This window comes from Macaca thibetana, chromosome 11, assembly GCF_024542745.1.
Source record: "Macaca thibetana thibetana isolate TM-01 chromosome 11, ASM2454274v1, whole genome shotgun sequence".
Lineage (NCBI taxonomy): Eukaryota > Metazoa > Chordata > Mammalia > Primates > Cercopithecidae > Macaca > Macaca thibetana.
Genome location: NC_065588.1, coordinates 100,815,940 through 100,834,154, shown reverse-complemented (window position 1 = coordinate 100,834,154; position 18,215 = coordinate 100,815,940). Strand labels below are relative to the sequence as shown.

Genomic DNA, 18,215 nt, shown 5'->3' with positions numbered 1-18,215 from the left:
AAACCCACCCACATTGAAGCCACCAAGAGCTCTTTTTAAATGGCAATGAATTCTTTCCTTTTCATTTTTCTTGTTCACTCTGTGCAGCCCCTCATGCATTGTGTAAAGCATAGTCATGGGCTTGATCATTATTTGTTGGTGGGAGGAGGAAGGAGGAAGGGAGGGACGAAATGGGGAGAGAGGGAAGGAAGGAAGGAAAAAAGGAAGGTAGGAGGGAAGGAAAGAGAGCAGTAGAGAGGGAGAGAAGGAAAGAGGGAAGGAGGAAAAGAGAAGGAAAGGGAGGGGAGGAAGCGAAGGAAGGGAAGAAAGAGAGAGGAAAAGAGGAAGGAAAGGAAAGAGGAAAGGAAAAAAGGAAGCAGAGAAGGAGGAAGGAGGGAAGAAGGGAGGGAAGGAAGAAGGGAAGGAAGGAGAGAGAAAAAAAGAGAGATGGGGGAAGAATAAGTGGGGCTTTCTGCTCAAGTATACCATAGGCAGTTTTCTTATGGTTCAAGGTGCAACAATGGCATGAGTGAAAAAAGGAAAACTAGATTCTTCCATGAGCCTAAAGAACCCACCTGCTCCACAGAGGCAGCAAATGGAGAGCAGGACATTCCCTGGAACAGACAGCCTGGGTTTGAATACTGGCTCTACTACTACCGGCTGTGTGACCTTAGGGAAACTACCTAACCTCTCTGTGCCTCTGCTTCTTTGTCTGTAAAATGGGAATGAGAGGCATCTAACTTCCTGGGTTGGATGTGAAGATTAAAGGAGTAACTACTATGTGCAAAATGCTTAAAAGTGTGCCTGGCAAAAAGCCAGAGTTTAAAAGTGTAGGTGACAAATTTCAGAAGCTATTTAAGATCCCCTTGGGAGGAAGGCAGGAACTTCTCTATTCGTGGCTATCAAGGGGCCTGATGAGGAGAAACCAGACCTCAAGCAGGGTACAGCTCAAATGACTGGGAGGGCTGGCTGCAGGGGGTAAGCCCAGGGACCTCTGCTCAGAAGTTAATCTGAGGCCGGGAAAGGGAGGAGAGTCATCCACAAGCAGCTGATGACATCTGGAAGGTCTCCGGAGGAACAACTGCTGCTCAGGTGAGCCTCTGTTGACTTGCCACTTTGAGCCACATGGAAACTCCGCAAGTCAATCATCAATGCCCAGAAACAAGATGCCATGTTTTCTCTTTCCTTTTCTTGACTTCCTAGGGCAGGGGTCAGCAGAATTTTCTGTAAGGGACCAGACGGTATTTAGGCTTTGCACCCTGCAGCCTCTGTCATAACTCTTCCGCAGGACCATCATGGTGTGAAAGCCTTACCGAAAGATACCGAAATGAATGGGTGTGGCCAGGCGCCAACAAAACTTCACTGATGAACACGGAAATCTGGGAAAATGTCATCTAATTTTCATGTGTCAGAAAATATTATTCTTCTTTTGAGTTTTTTCCACCAATGAACAAAAATGGGCAGTGGGCCAGCTTCGGCCCTTGGGCTAGAGTTTACCAACCCCTGCCCTAGAGAACCGCTCCAGGTCTTCTCAGGGTCAGTAGTACAAGCTCCAAACATAGCTACATGCCCACAGTCTTCCCTGCGGAGGGCAGAGTCACAGGCAAATGTCAATACATTAAAGCCATTAGAATTTGATCAGGCTGTACAGAGAAACACTGGTTCTTTGTTCCTCCAGTTGCCCCAAGAAGAGGGAAAAAAAAAAATTCTATGTTGTTTTTCTTTAATTTATGACTTCATTTTTCATTTCCACCAAAAAGGAGGTAAACTGTTAAATGCACGCAAGTTGCCCTTGGTGCACAATGACATAGCAACACTTCGGAGAAGTAAAAACAGCCATAAAACTCGTAAAATTATGCCCACGCCGGGCAAGATTAAATTCTCCCTATGGCGGCAGACAGGCTCATCGAGGCCCATGGCTCCGGGACCGCCGCGGTGAAAAACCTACCATGGAATCCATTAAAAGTCTGCTTTTATGGGGGGCAGTATTATTTAATTGGTTTATTTTTCTAATACGAGGTCTTTAAAATGCTTTGACCGTGTGGGGCCTGAGCCTTGGGTTATTTGCCTACAGCCATCAGCCCTGCCCGTGACTTCACTAGGTGCCATGGGAACCGGCCTTGGCTCCCCAGACCACAAAAGCCAAAGGGGCCTTGTGTGCCTTTTATGGGAATGATAACAACCCCACCGTTTCTGGAGTGCTCACTGTGCACCAGGCAGTCGGTGCAGTGGGATCCTTCCCACGGGGAAGGAAGTACCTGCATTTTACAGATAACCCCTCGGCGCCTCCCTTTATTGCAGGCACTTGGCCAAGGTCAAGGCCATGTCAGTGGAAAGGAGCCAAGCTGAGCCTCGAGACTGACAGGCGCTGCCTAACCTGTGAGCCAAGGGTCACCTCCCAACTCAGCTAGGCCAGCCGGCCACGAGGATACAGACCACTGAGTCAAGGCCCGCCCCGCCCACCAGGGTGGGAGGCTTGGGCCAGCACTTTATCTCCCCTCAAGAGGAAAGAAGGAGCCGGACGACTCAGGAGGAGCCCAGTGATCTGTGGAAGGAAGAGAAGGAGAGTGAAGAAAAGATAAAGTTCCCCAAATCCTCCATGTCACGTTCCAAAAACTAGAGTTTCTCAATGCGCGCTCTACTTACTTTGCCCATCATATTGCTTGTTAAAAAAGCAGATTTCTGGGCACATTCTTGGGCTTCCTCCCAGAGTTGTTGAATCAGAAGGAAGGGCAGATGGAAGTGAAGGCCCAGGAATCTGCATTTTAATAAGACTTCCCCACCATGGGGAAGACACGTACAAATTATACTCTTTATGCTTTCTGATTCTTGAGCATCCAATTATAGAATAAACAATTTCCACACCACCGGGCTCCATCTACCTCAGAAGACACTGTAGCATCTACAGTAAGAGCTGTGGACCATCTCCTACTGCTGATGTTGCGTGAAGGTTCGGACCCTCCCTAGAAGTTAAGCCCCACTGTACCCTCTCAGGTTTAGACCACAGGGGCTTTCGGTTTCCAGGGGCCACAAATGACTTCTGGGCTAGTCATATGCAAATGGTAACAATGAGGACCTACTCTGTTGCCTGGGATGCAAAGGAAGGACCAGCAATTATGCACACGAGTATATTCACCCCACATGTATCTTACAAGTGGTGTTAGGGAAGTTTGAGTAACCAAGGCCCAGACGGTGGCAGCTAACGTTCAGAGGGCATCAATGCTTCACCAAGCAGTTCACACATTTAATCCCCACAACAGTCCCACGGCGCGGGTACTACTACCGTCCTCACTTCACTGATGAGAATACCGGGGCACAGCAGGGTTAGGTAACTTGCCCAGGTCTCATGACTAGAAAGAGGTGGAGGTGGGATTCTGCCTTAGACAGCCCATGGTCTCAGCTGCCACACTGGGTCACCTCTTCACTGACAGGTAAGTCAAACATCTCCATAGTCTCCTCCAGGCCTGAGACCTGCTTGGCTGGCCACTTCTAGGACAAGTCAAAATGTAATAGGATTCATTGAAATGCTGTGATGGCAAACTATTAATTAATGGTTTTATTACACTCATTCATTCGACAAGTTTTTATCACGCACCTACGATGTGCGGGGCAACTCGCCAGGCACTGGGTTTGGGGGATAGAGCCTCTCTCTAACCTATTCATGTTGTCGCTGTAGTGCCTGGCATGTAGTAGGTACTCAAAAAGTTGATGAATGATAGAGAATTTAACACTTCCTTTAAGAGCATCAGAGAGGTTTAGTTCTTGCTATATATGGAGAAAACTGCCAGTAGTATTAGGCTACGGTTATTTTTTTTTTTCCTTTGAAAAATGAAAGGTCTGATGATCAAAAGCCCCGTAAAAGAAATCCCTGAGGCCCCCAGGACATTTAACGGCAGCCTTCTGCTGTCCACCCCGCCCACTGGGAGTTTTATTTAGCCACAACACTTGTTTTCTCCTCTCTAAACTCAAATCAATGGGATTAAAGGTTTTTTTTTTTTTTAAACAACCTAATTAGCTCAATTTACAGTATGATTTCTTGGACCCAGGAACAGTTCCACATCTCCTACGATACATAAATGAAGCTAAAATTAAACTCAAGCCGCTTGTGTGTGTTTCATTATAATGAAGAGCACGTTGTTTTCAAGTGGACACTCCATTCCCAGTCTGCTAACTGAGAGCAGCCCGTGGAGAGCTGGCTCAGGACAAAGGAATCAAGCCCACCTAGTTCTCTGGGCGACTCCCTGTGACCCTCTCAGTGCTGCTGGAATGCAAGAGAGCTGCTGGATTGTTAATTCAGGTCTGAAGACATAGAACTGAAATACTGCAGGACCCTAGGTAGGAACTTGCCTCTCATGCATGTCCTAAAACCAAAGACATTTAGAATTCCAAGGGATTCGAGTATAGGCCAATCCCCTCGATTTACAGAAGAAACTCGGAGACCTTACACGCTTGCCCGAAGTGCCCAGTGTAGCTAGCAGCAGAGCCAGGGCCAGAAGTCGTATCTTACAAAATAAACTATCACGTAGTGGGAATGTACCATGTATCTGATGCCTGACACAATGCTCAGCCCTTTTCTCACATTGTTTCATTGAATCCTGATAAAACCCCTTTAAGTTAGATGTAATAATGATGTCATCTACTCCCATTTTGCACTTGAGAAAACTAAAGCCCAGAGAGGTTAAGTAACTTGTCCAAGATCACACAGCCAGCAAGCAGCAAGGGCAAGTATCTAATTGACAACCCATGTCTGTTTATTTCTAGCACTGGTGCTCTTCACCGTGCTGTCTCGAAAGGCAGTAAAAGATGCTTTTACCCTTACAACTCCTACCATTTTTGGGCTGTCACTTCCCTCAACATTTCAAAATGAAGCACTGCTGTACTAAATCACCCAAGTCCAGATGGGTCTCTGCTCCTTCTGCTGGCAAAACAACTCTAATACTCGGTTGACTTCGGACGCTTTCCAAATCTGACTTGCTAACAGGCTGGGCATGATTCATCTGCTCCACACTCGGAGAGTGCAGGACAGCAATGCACTTGCAGAAATGTTTTTTCCAAATGCACAAATTCATGCTGGAGCCCTAGCAGTGTGCCCCAGCCTATCCGTCAAGACAGAACAGTGTCTGATTCAACCTCATCAAGTTAGAAGGGTGAGCAATGCCCAGCTCCCTCAGCGGGAGCTGCTCCTGCAAGGACAGGCAATTCTGTTTTGCAGCCGGGGGACCCAAAGTCAGCCCTCAAAGGACACTGAGTCTCCCAGCTCTCCCTCATCCTCTTCTGAGCTCACTGTGATGAAATGAGTGCTAAAACCAAGTAAGTTCCAGGTAAACCAAGATGAGTTGCTCACCCAGCAAAACCCTTTGGAAGAAGCAGGTTCAACCAGAATTGGATTCAAGTCCTGGTTTTACCCATTAACTAGCCTTGGGACGTTGGGTCAACTTCCTAATCTCTGAAACTCAGCTATGTAACGCGGTTAATAATGCCTGTATCATAGGGTGGTGGTGGGAATGAAGTGAACACGTAAACTAGCCTGGTCCATGGCACTCAAAAACTGTCCACGTGGAAAGCCACAGAGCTGGATCCCACCCCTAGCTCTGCCACCAAACTAAGATCCTCACTTTGAACAAGGTCTCCCTGGGCCTCCGTTTTCTCCTTGGTCAGGTGAAGAGGTTCAACCATGTGATCGCTAAGAATCTAATTAGCTCAAATTACAGTATGATTTCTTGGACCCAGGAACAGTTCCACATCTCCCACGATACATAAATGAAGCTAAAATTAAACTCGAGCCGCTTGTGTGTGTTTCATTATAATGAAGAGCACGTTGTTTTCAAGTGGACCCTCCATTCCCAGTCTGCTGAGAGCAGCCCGTGGAGAGCTGGCTCTAACTCTAACCTCCTAACTTCCAAGCACAGGGTGGCGGAAGTTAACCATGGTAGAACCATGGGTTAAACAAGCCCTAGAATTGCTCAGGTTTGGGGAGTCAGGGTGGAAGGAGCGGTGGGTGGGGAGCAGTGAAACAGTAATCAGCGTGGGAGGAAAGAATCTGAGGCCAGGAGAGGCAGGGAACGGAAAAGCCACACCTGGCTGTGAGAACAATCTCTACCCGGTTTACAATCCACCAGCGTTTTAAAACCCCTGCTAGTGAGGCTTTTATCATTTTGCAATAATAACACAGAAATAGTGACATCCCCTCCAAGAAAAAACCTTACACAGAAGCAGAGCTGGTAGTCTGTAGCTCAGTGGGGCGTGGGCCACACGGGTAGCTTTTAGGACAAACTCCTTGACTCAGTAACCCAGCTGCAACCTGAAGCTCTCCCAGGAGGAACTCAGAGTTAGGGGACCTCAGAGTGGGAAGAATCTGACCCCTAACAGAGGCACCTTGAAGCTCTCCTTAGCAATGACTTACATTACTTTGAGTTCAGCACTGCCAACACTCTCCTTTCATTTTATTTTTTAATTTTTTGAGACAGGGTCTCACTCTGTCACCCACGCAGGAGGGCAGTAGCCCAATCTCAACCTCTATCTCCCAGGCTCAAGTGATCTTCCCACCTCAGCCTCCCCAGTGCCTGGGACTACAGGCATATGCCACTATGCCCAGATAATTTTTGCAATTGTTTTGTGGAAACAGTTTTGCCATGTTGCCCAGGCCGATCTCGAACTCCTGCATTCAAGCAATCCTCCCACCTTGGTCTCCCAGAGTGCTGGGATTACAGGCGTGAGCCACCTCCTCAAGCCCTACTCTCCTTTTAAATGCAAAGGAAGGAACTCCCTTCTAACACTAGAACCCAAGCGCACTGTTTGAGTCGCTTTCTGGAAGGAATACCAGAACCGGAGGCAAGAGAAGAAAAAGCAAAATAAAAGGGGGAGAGCGGGGAGAAGAGGGGGGAGAGTACTGAAGCCCGAAGGCTTCTACATCACAGTTTGGCTTAGACTTGGTTCAATCCTAAACCGTTCTCATAAATATGAGAGGTAAACAGAAGCCAGTAAGTCCTCCCGAAAACTACATCTGAAGCTAATCCACTCTGAGATTTAAAAATACCCAAGAACCTCTGTCTCCGTGAGATTTCATTTTATTACAAGGATCCTGTAGCTCTTTGAATCCAAACTCATATTTGGAGTCTGAGGGTTTCTTAGCCCTCATCTGGTCACTCCTGCTCATTTGCAGAGGAAAATACTGGGCCCAGTGTGGGGACAGAATGGCCAGAGGTCCCACAGCAGGGCTGGAGATCACCCCTGGGCCTAGCCAAGCCCCTCGCCTGCCAGGTTTGCCCCTCTCGACATGTCCACGGCCTAAGTGCTCCGTGCACAGCAGGTACTCGGTACGTTTGTGTCAAATGAATAAAAATAACAGAACAAGTGATCTGAGGCTTTAACCAAAGGTACTCTACTAAAGGGTATCAGACCAAATCACTTACTTACAGCAAACGAACAAAGAAAAGGAGTTAGCATGTGCTCTCCTGACAAATTCTTCTCAAAGTGCCAATGCTTCCTCAAAGTGTTTTAATTACCTTCTTAGCCAAAGGAGTTAAATCAAAAAGAAAAATTAATATGATATACTGTTATGGTGCTGTGATGTGCCTTAAATGAACTCTCCAAGTACCCAGTCAACATGAGCCTTTATTACCGTCTCTCTCTATTACTTATGGCCAAGCCAGGAGGGAGGTGGTATCACACCCATTTTACAGACAAGGAAGCTGAGGCTCAAAGAAGTTAAGAACTGACCCAGTGACATAGCTAGTGAATGGCAGAGTTGGGATTCAAACCCACACACCTGCATGCTTTCCCCCACTCCTGGGAAATGGGACATGTCACAGCTTATAGATGTTGGGGACTGATAGAGACCAAGCAAATAGGCAATCCCAAATGTTGACCCAGTATTCTCCCACCAATCAGACCTTCAGGAGCTTTACAAAACATTCAGCACACTTGTATTCACAAGTGACTTTCCAGGAGCCGTGAAACAGTGAGGTGAAAATAGGGTTCGGCCTAACCTGTCATCCATGCCATTATCAAACTTAAGTTTTCCAACTTCCCATTCCTCCCCTCACCCAGTCCCTCCCACAGGGACAATTCAGAGCCTTTAAAACCATTCCCAAATCTCTTTCTCCTTACTGGAGACCCTATAAGCAAATTCACTGAAGAATACTGAGGGATTTGGGGTTGATTTGATTAGAGAATAATCTGAACCTATATCATAGCCATTCCCACGTCGGTCTCTCCTACTCCAGCTCCTCCAAGCAAGAGCCCCTCCCGACGCCCAGCCTGTAGAAGGTGGTTGTAGAACTAAAGTGAATTAAACTTGGCAGATGAGAGTCAAGGGTGTAAATCTAAGAATTACGTGAATGTGCTTAGTATAGCTTGGGAAAAGATGCAGCTTCATCTAAGAGCCGTGAGATTTACTGACATGGAAGCCTTCCAGTGGGGGCTCTTATACTCAGCTTTGAAGAATATACTGTATACATTAAAATATTTACCAACCAGGAGAAGAACTGGGCCACCAAATGGAGTCCCCCAGACCGATGGCCCCAGCAGCCAACCCATTCCCTGTTTTAGAGAATTCTGGCCGATCTGCAGACATATGCCCAGAGCGCATGCCTACTTCCGAAAGTACAAGATCCCTGTCCAAGTACAAATCTGTTGTCAGCCTGACGGGTTAGTGCACCATCAGGCACATCTAAGACAAAAAGAGCTCTTCAGAGACCACCTGGTCCAATGACTTCCACACAAGGAAAGAGAATGAATCTATGTGGTTAGGGAAAGTATCCTCAAAACTGATTCTGACTGAGCAAAAGAAATGGCAGGACACAAAGTGCTATAATCTGGATGTTTTTGTCCCCCCAAAATACTAACCCCCAAGATAATCGTTTTAGAGGATGGGGCCTTTGGAGGGTGATTTGGTCATGGGGGGTAGAGACCTCATAAATGGGATTAGTGCCCTTATAAAAGAAGCCCCTAAAAAGACCACTTACCCCCTCCACCATGTGAGGACACGGCAAGAAGGGACTACCTATGAACCAGAAAGCAGGGCCTCACCAGACACCAAATCTACCAATGCCTTGGTCTTGGGCTTCCCAGCCTCCAGAACTGTGAGAAATACATTTCTGTTCTGTATAAGCCACCCAGTTCATGGTATTTTGTTATAGCACCCTGAACAGATTAAGACACAAAGCTCAAACGTAATCTTCCTGGCCAGTGGGGTATGCTGTCCACCCACTGAGAGCATGAGAGACAAGAAGGGAGAAGAGAGAAAGGGACAGTAAGGGAGAGAAGGGGAAGGGAGGAGAGAAGGGGAAGAGAGGAGAGGAGATGGCAGGGGAGGGGAGCGGAAGGGAGGGGAGGGGAGGAGGTGCCAGGTATTAAAAGATTAAACTACCACATCCCTAGGCCCATTTTACAGGTCAAGAAATGGACGTGCAGGATAGAAGGTGATCTGTTCAAGGACACACTGCTGGCTATAGGCCGAGTTGCAGCTAAAATGAAGACCTCCTGATTCCTGGCCTCATCCCTTTCTCCTTTTGCACGTGATTTACATATAAATATATATAGAAAACCAAGACAAGTTTTATTTTAGAAGTACTATCCTTACTATGTGTGACGAACTAACATTTCCTATTGTTCTTTTATAAAGTACTAATCACAACTCACTAAACCCATTTTACAACACACCAATGGGTCATGGTGCATGGTTTGAAAACGCCTGACTCAGATATCTGGAAAGAGTCAAGCCAAGGCCAGAGGTCCCACAGGTGTGCTTTCCAGCCCTGTTGTAGGACCTGTGGCCTTGACTTGACTCTTCCTTTAAGTTCAATTTGAGGGTGCTTATGAATGGAATATGTTAAACATTGATAAAGAGAACTCCTGGCTTCCACAGTTAAAATTTCCCTCCTACAATGTTCACCATCACAGTGGATGCCACCACCATGCCCTAGCTGTGAAGACCAAACAGCGAGGAATTATTCTTAAATTCTTTTTTCTGTCTGCTATGCCCCACCCATCAGCATGTCTCTGTCCTCACCACCCTGGTACAAGCCATCATCGCCTTCCCCTTGGGCTATGACAAAAACCTCTTAACTGGTCTCCCTGTTGCCACCTTGGCTTCCCTACTCTATTCTCTACCAGCGGCCAGAATAATCTTCTAAAAACGTAAATCAGATCACAACAGCCTTCCTGCTCCAAAGACCTGCCACCATCTTAGAACAAAATCCAAAGTCTTTCCATGGCCCAGAGGCCCCCCATGATATAGCCCCACCTGCCTCTGCCCCTCCTCCTCTGCCATACTGGTCATCTTGCTCTTTCTCCAAAAAACCAAGCATGAGCCTCAGGGCCTTTGCACTCATTGCTCTGTCGGCCTGGAGCCCCTCTCCCAACACCAACAACTGCTCTCTTCTTTACTCTGCCCTCCGACCGCATCATCAGGTCCCCAGAGAGAGCTTCCCTGGACACACTGTCTCCCGTGGCCTCATTTCTCTCCTGTCCCTCCTCTTCTTTGCTGTATTCTTTTTTTTTTTTAAAGACAGGGTCTTGTTCTGTCGCCCAGGCTAGAGTAAAGTGGTGTGATATTGGCTCACTGCAACTTCCAACTCCCATGTTTGAGTGATTCTCATGCCTCAGCCTCCCAAGTAGCTGGGATTACAGGCGTGTGCCACCACACCCAGCTAATTTTTGGCATTTTTAGTAGACAGGATTTCACCATGTTGGCCAGGCTGGTCTCAAACTCCTGGCTTGAAGTGATCTGCCCACCTCAGCCTCCCAAAGTGCTGGGATTACAGGTATAAGCCGCCGTGCCCCGCCTGCTATATTCTTCTTCAAGGCATTGATTCTCTCCTGTCTATCTTAAATGCTTTATTGGCTGTTGTCTATTTATTGCCACCACGAGACCCTAAGTTTCATGAGCAAAAGGACTTGGACTGTCTTGTCTACCACAATATCCTCAGTTCCTAAAAGGGGCCTAAATTCAGGGCTGAATGAATAAATGAATGAATGGAAGTGCCTTTCCCAAAAGACAGGAAACTAAACCATTTTGAAATACACTCACCCCAGTCCAAGGTCTTCTAAACTTTCCTGATAAGAGTCATCCGAGGTACTATTTAAAAAACATATATTCCCAGCCCTTCTGAATCAGATTCTCCTACAGAGGGGCCTGGGAAGCTTCAAGCTTGATGAGCACCCCAGGGGATTTGTATCTTGGAAGGGTCTGAGGACGCTGGACCAGCCAGACATGGGGAACAGGTATACACATAGAGAGCACACGTGCAGGCCATCTGGAGAAGAGCAGAGGGAGAAACTGGTACCAGGTGGGGCCAATGAGGCCAGGGGCCTGGGCATAGGTACTTACAAGGGTCATGTGGCACCTAATAGCCAAGGGACGGGCCAGCGAGGGTGAGGCAGCTTTATGTATTTATTTATTTATTTTTGAGACAGAGTCTCGCTTTGCCACCCAGGCTGTAGTGCAGTGGCGCCATCTTGGCTCACTGCAGCCTCCTCCTCCTGGGTTCAAGCAATTCTCCTGCCTCAGCCTCCCGAGTAGCTGGGATTACAGGCATGTGCCACACGCCCACCTAATTTTTGTATTTTCATAGAGACAGGATTTCACCATGTGGACCAGACTGGTCTTGAACTCCTGACCTCAGGTGATCCGCCTGCCTCAGCCTCCCAAAGTGCTGGGAACTTTAAGTCATCCAGACAAGGATTTGAGGCCAAACCGAGAAAGCATTCATCTGATTCTGTAGTCGAACTAGAACCCTTGAATCAGTTCTTCGAGGCAAGAAATAATACAACTGCAGTTTTGCTTTTTTGTTAATTGTAATAAAATACACATAACATAAAATTTGCCATTTTGACCACTTTCAGGTGTCCAAGTCAGTGCCATTAAGTACATTCACATTCTTGTGCAACTGTCACCAACTATATATCACTTTGTAATAACAACTCCCCATTCCCGTCTCTCTTGTCCATGGTAACCCCCATTCGAGTTCCTGTCTCTATGAATTTGAATATTCTTTTTTTTTTTTTTTTTGAGACAAGGTCTTGCTGTGTCACCCAGGCTGGAGTGCAGTGGTACAATCTTGGCTCACTGCAACCTCTGCCTTCCAGTCTCAAGCAATCCTCCCACCTCAGCCTTCAGAGTAGCTGGGACTACAGACACAGGCCACTATCCCTGGCTAATTTTTGAATTTTTTATGGAGATGGGTTTTGCCATGTTGCCCAGGCTTGCCTTGATGGGTTTCACCATGTTGCCCATGCTTGCCTTGAATTCCTGGACTCAAGCAATCCACCCACCTCGGCCTCCCAAAGTGCTGGGATTACAGATGTGAGCCACCAAACCCAGCTGAATTAGAATATTCTAAGCACTTCACGCAAGTGGGATCATACACTGTCTGTCCTTCTGTGTCTGGCTTTTTTCACTTAGCGTAATGTCTTTTAAGTCCATCCACATTGTAGGATGTATAAGAATTTCCTTATTCTGACATATTGTTATTCTGAATAATATCCCATCATACATACCACTATCCATTCATCCACCGATGGGCATTAGGGTTGCTTCCAACTTCTGGCCACCGTGACTCATGCTGCTATGAACACGGTGTTCAGGTATCTGTCCAACTCCTGGCTGCGGTTTTGCTTTTTAAGCTGTTTTGCTGGGACATGGAGCAACACCCTGAGGCGGAGCCCAGAGGCTGCTGGTGAGCAGGTTGGCTGGTGGCCACCACTAACTGGCTTGATGGTTCAAAACCAGCCTGGTCAACATGGTGAAGCCCCGTCTCTATGAAAATACAAAAATTAGCTGGGCATGGTGGTACACCAGCTTTCTACACTGAAAGCCGGTGCTGTGAGGATGGCAGGTGGGCAATGGAGCATGGCTGTCACATACAGAACTTTAGAACAGTGACCTTAGGTAAAACAATGCCAGGATGGACTTCAGTCAACTCTCACTTAACTAAGTCTTAAAGCTGTTTGTGAGCCCGAGGACAGGCAAGGAAGGAATCAAGACATAATGAAGCCATCTGGGTGGGTCTGGTCTTTGGTGGCAAGACATTGGAATGAGCCAGTCTGTGACTCAAGTCTGGGTCATAGGCTGCAGGAACCCACTCAGAGCAGAGCTCGGCTCTGAAGAAAGCAGCTTCAGGCTTCTGAGGCTGCAACCCGAAAAGTGGCTTGAGAAGGTGACCCCAATATTGTTTGAGATGCCAAAATTGTTTTCTTAAAAACCTGGGATGATTTCAAATGAAGTGCAAAAAAATGTCCAGAACTGGTAAGTACATAGACACAGAAAGTAGACCAGCAATTGCCTAAAGCCAGGGGTGGGGATGGCAAGTGACAATAAATAGACACAGAGTTTCTTTCTAGGGTGATGGAAATGTTCTAAAATTAGACTGTGGGGACGCACTCTATAAATACGCTAAAATTCATTGAATTCTACTGAAAGTGGGTGAATTTTACATGTAAATAATATTTCAATAAGACTGCTTTTAAAATAAGTATAGAGATGTTTAAGAATAAACCCATAATATTAATATTTTCAAGATTTTGACCTGCTTGAATAGATCTACATTGCAATACACTATGAAAGACTTCATTGAACAATTTATTTGATTTGAAATTTTAAGCTGAAATCTAAGTTTACATATAATACTAGAGCATTTTAAAAACTTAATCTCCTCTAGCCCAGGCGACAGAATGAGACTCCATCTCAAAAACAAAACAAGACAAAACAAAAAAACCTTAATCTCTAACCAATTGAAGAGTCTGAAACATTAAATAAATTAAATAAGTAAATCTTAAGATCCGCCATATTTAAGTTTGAGGTATTAGATTTCTATTACGTAAATACTTGAGCCGGGCAGGATGGTGAACACGTGTAATCCCAGCACTTTGGAAGGCTAAGGCGGGTAGATTGCTTGAGCCCAGGTTTTCGAGACCTGCCTGGGCAACAGGACAAAACCCCATCTCTACAAAAAATACAAACACCACCAAGGTGTGGTGGTGCATGCCTGTAGTCCCAGCCACTGGGGAAGCGGAAGTGGGAGGACTGCTTGAGCCCAGGAGGTTGAGGCTGCAGTGAGCCACGATCCTGCCATTGCACTCTAGTCTGGGCAACTGCGTGAGACCCTATCTCAAAATAAATAAACAAACAAATGAATAAATAAATGCTTGTGCATTAATTGGGCAAATGAAGTATTCAAAAATAACTGTAAATAGATGACATTTTAAATGCAATTTGAATTGTTATCAGAAGATTAAGTGTGTTAAAGGATCAAACATTAATTAAAGGCCACCCTAAATGTAACTGTTAAAGGCTTATGAATAGAAGAGTAATTCTAAATTTAAAGGTAGCTTCCTAGATTTGTGACTTAAATTTTATTAGAAGCCTTTTCTGTATACAACTGTCATCCCAGTGACATGAAAAAAACCTCACATCAACAGAGAAGATAATTAATAGGAATTGGCATCTTTAGGCTGGCCTAAGGGGTAGAGAGTGTGAGTGTCTGGGGTAAAGGAGAACCAGCCCCTACCCCAAAGCTCAGCATAAATTCTGTCCCTGAAAACCCCTACAGTAGTAGAAGAACTTTATTGCTGAGAAACTTAAGACGCTGTGGAAAAAACACAGTTCAAGGAATTGATATTGGCAGTTAACCTGGGGAAGCCCTCATAAATTACATTTTATGTTCACTTAAATAAAACAAGAGAGACAGCACTGCAACACAGATCATATTAATTACATTTTACACACTTCAAATGAGTAATTATAAGCCTTATACGTTTACTTTGCATTTATCCTTCCTCGCCTGCTGAAGAATGTTCCCCTCTCCCTGCAGTTTCCCTGGAATGCTTATACATTTATTTTGCAGTGAGGCAGAAAACATGCCAAAGTGCTTTCTCCTCTGCCTGGCACTCCAAGTCTGATTTTACAACCTGGACACGCTGATGTCTGCCTCTGGGGTTCCCCCACGGCTTCAGAGACAGAGTAACGCAGCTGCTTAAGAAAGGAAATAGTCCAGATAACCTTTATTTAAGCTACTCAAGCATGGCAGGGCATTAACCCCAAACCTGCCTCCTCCCCTTGAGTCCAGAAAGCTGTTTAGCTTTGCCCAGGAAAATCTCACTCACACAGTCCTCACACAGTCTGACTGTGCCCGGCAACCCCACCTCACTCGGGCAGGCGTCTCGCCCAGGGCTCCAGTCCCTCCCGGCCACACGACCTCTTAAAAGCCCAAGGGATTTTCGCCCATTCTTTGTCCATCTCAAGAGCACCCGGGCAAACCCTGAGCCTACCTAGGCTTCTGCTCTCTTTCCCTTTTCTCCACTCTTGTCCTAGAAGGCAGGAACAGGTCCTGGCTATGACCATGGTAAAGTGGACTGCACAGTGTCCCAAATTCATATCCACTGGGCACCTGCAACCATGGATCGCAGTGTACAATCCACTGCAATCCACTGTGACATGCTATGACCATGATACGGTGGATTGCACGCTGTCCCTTCCAAATTCATATCCACTGGGAATCTCAGAAGGTGACCTCTGGAAATACAGTCTTTACAGATATAATGAGTTAAATTAAGTGAGGTCAGACTAGTGTCCTTATAAGAAGAGGAGAGGACCCACAGAGACACACACAGGGAAGAGGACCATGGAAGACACAGGCGGAGATGCAAGTGATGCAGCTACAGGCCAGGACACGCCTAGGATTGCTGCGAGCCACCAGAAGCCAGGAATAGGCAAGGAGGGATTCTTCTCTAGGGCCTTCAGAGGGAACACAGCCCTGCTGACACCTTGATTTTGGATCTCTGGTCTCCCTTTAGAACTGTGGGAGAAAAAAATTTCTGTGGTTTAAAGCCACCCAGCGTGTGGGGATTTGTCATGGCAGCCTTAGCAAATTGATACACACAGCTTCCCATCTTGTGTGTCCTTGACAAGATACTCAATCTCTTAGCCTCAGTTATCTCACCTGTAAAATGGGGAGAACAATATGCCTACCTAGTAGGGTTGTCGTAAAAACTAAATAAGTTCATCCATGTCACGTGTTTGGAGCAGGGCCTGGCCCAAGGTAAGTGCGCAATAAGCCATAATTAGCTCCCATTTCTAATCGTCCACTCCCTTGTCTTTCTAATTACTTGAGAGTATCTCAAAACCCTCTTATATTCCAACCCAAAATCTCGCTGTTTTAATACAAACACATTAATCAGTGGACACACAACTATTTCACAAACCAGAGAGGAGCTATTGCACAGTCAACAGACAGAAGGGGTGGATGATGTATGCTGGAGGCCTAAGTGCTTTGGCATTGCTCAAGGTGAGTACAAGGCAAGTGCAGGAGGCGGAAGTGGGGCTGTTGAATAAGCACGGTGAGCATCTTTTCTCCAGAAGCAAAGATAGCTGGAAAGACGATCTCTCCCCCAAGGAAAGGCCTGCCTGCAGTGACAGAGCTGGGGCTTCCAAGGCAACACCCACGGACCCAAACCCCTATTTCATTTCCATGTTTTTAAGAGGTAAAGATGGGGATTAGCTTTTTAACTGTTCATTCATATTCTTTTCTTCTGACATTTTACTGGCACAAGATGCCAACAGAGAGAACACTGATTTTAAAAACAGCCCCATGTGCGCTGCATCACTGGAGCCGTGAAGATGTTGACACCCTTCAAATCCAGCAGTTTCCCTCTTGGGAAATTACACCAAGGGATTAATTCAACAGAAACTAAAAGATGGATGTGTAAAGATGTTTGCTATAGAATTTCCCTCGTAATGGCCAAAAATTGAAAACACTCTAGGATATGAACTATCATTTATGAAATTATTCCTATAATCTTGGACCAACCGAAAAATGCTACTGTTATTAAAATAACATGAAGACATGTAAATGGGGTTTAAGTTAAAGCAACAGAATTCAAAATATTGTGTGGATTGGGACCTTGGTTGTGTAAATACACATACACATATAAAAGACAGCATATAAAAGTGAAAACAGGCAGGGCATGGTGGCTCGCACCTGTAATTCCAGCACTTTGGGAGGCTAAGGAAGGGGGATCACCTAAGGTCAGGAGTTCAAGACCAGTCTGGCCAACATGGTAAAACCCCATCTCTACTAAAAATACAAAACTTAGCCAGGCATGGTGGCATATACTTGTAGTCCCAGCTACTGGGGAGGCTGAGGCGCAAGAATTGCTTGAACCCGGGAGGCAGAGATTGCAGTGAGCCTAGATTCTACCACTGCACCCCAGCCTGGGTGACAAAGTAAGACTCTGTGAAAAGAAAGAAAGAAAGCAGAAACAGAGAGAAGGAGAGAAAGAGAGAGAAAGAGAGAACAACTGTGTTAAAATAGAGTAGTTTTTACACTTTCTTTCATGTTGTATAGTATTCTTCCCACTAAGAATGATGACTCAATGTAAGGCCAGATCCAAATCAACTCTAAGTGTTAAAGATGCTACTGAAAATCAGGCAAGTTCTAAACAAAGAGTTGGAATATCCCCAACAAAAACCTAACAATTCTCTATCTTCAGCCACTGATGTGAATATTGTTACTCAAGGGATCTTTGGATGGGGTGCGGTGGCTCACGCCTGTAATCCCAACACTTTGGGAGGCCAAGGAGGGCGGAGCACTTGAGGTCAGGAGTTTGAGACCAGCCTGGTTAACATGGTGAAACCCCATCTCTACTAAAAATACAAAAATTAGCTGGGTGTGGTGGCAGGTGCCTGTAATCCCAGATACTCCAGAGGCTGAGGCAGGAGACTTGCTTGAACCCGGGAGGCAGAGGTTGCAGTGAGCTGAGATCTCGCCACTGCACTCCAGCCTGTGAGACAGAGTGAGACTCCATCCCCCCGCTCCCCCCCCCAAAAAAAAAGAGAAACTGAGAGGACAAGGTATTTGTTTAATTTTTGCATATTTTAGGAATATAGGATGCTTGAATATACTTAAGTTGCTGACATCAAGAAGTGTTAAAGGGGTGAGGGAGATAAAAGCAGGTGTCAGAAGAGATCTGAAAATGAATAGGGGAGGCCCCAGACAGGGGCAGAGGGCACACACGTGAGCTTTGGGGGAAGCTAGGCTGTGTGTCAAGTGTGGTTGTTGAAATATGGTCAGAGAGAAAAGGCCATCGGAGCTACATCTGATGAAACATGCCACGGCCCCCCAATCTCCCTCACTCCCTGCTTCCCTTATCGTGAATACAAGATGCAAAGCTGAGCCCCACTCCATAGACCCTCCAAAGATATGGAATGGGATCAGAATGATCCCAAGGAGGGGAAA

At 46.1% G+C, this 18,215-nt stretch overlaps 2 protein-coding genes across 5 annotated transcripts in view; one reads left to right on the top strand and one right to left on the bottom strand.

The window, feature by feature from the left end:
• The window catches only part of LOC126930917 (protein BRAWNIN), a 732,366-nt gene that overhangs the window by 68,106 nt on the left and 646,045 nt on the right, over positions 1-18,215 (top strand). The gene's annotated exons all lie outside the window — the stretch shown is intronic.
• The window catches only part of CHST11 (carbohydrate sulfotransferase 11), a 310,494-nt gene that overhangs the window by 163,232 nt on the left and 129,047 nt on the right, over positions 1-18,215 (bottom strand). The gene's annotated exons all lie outside the window — the stretch shown is intronic.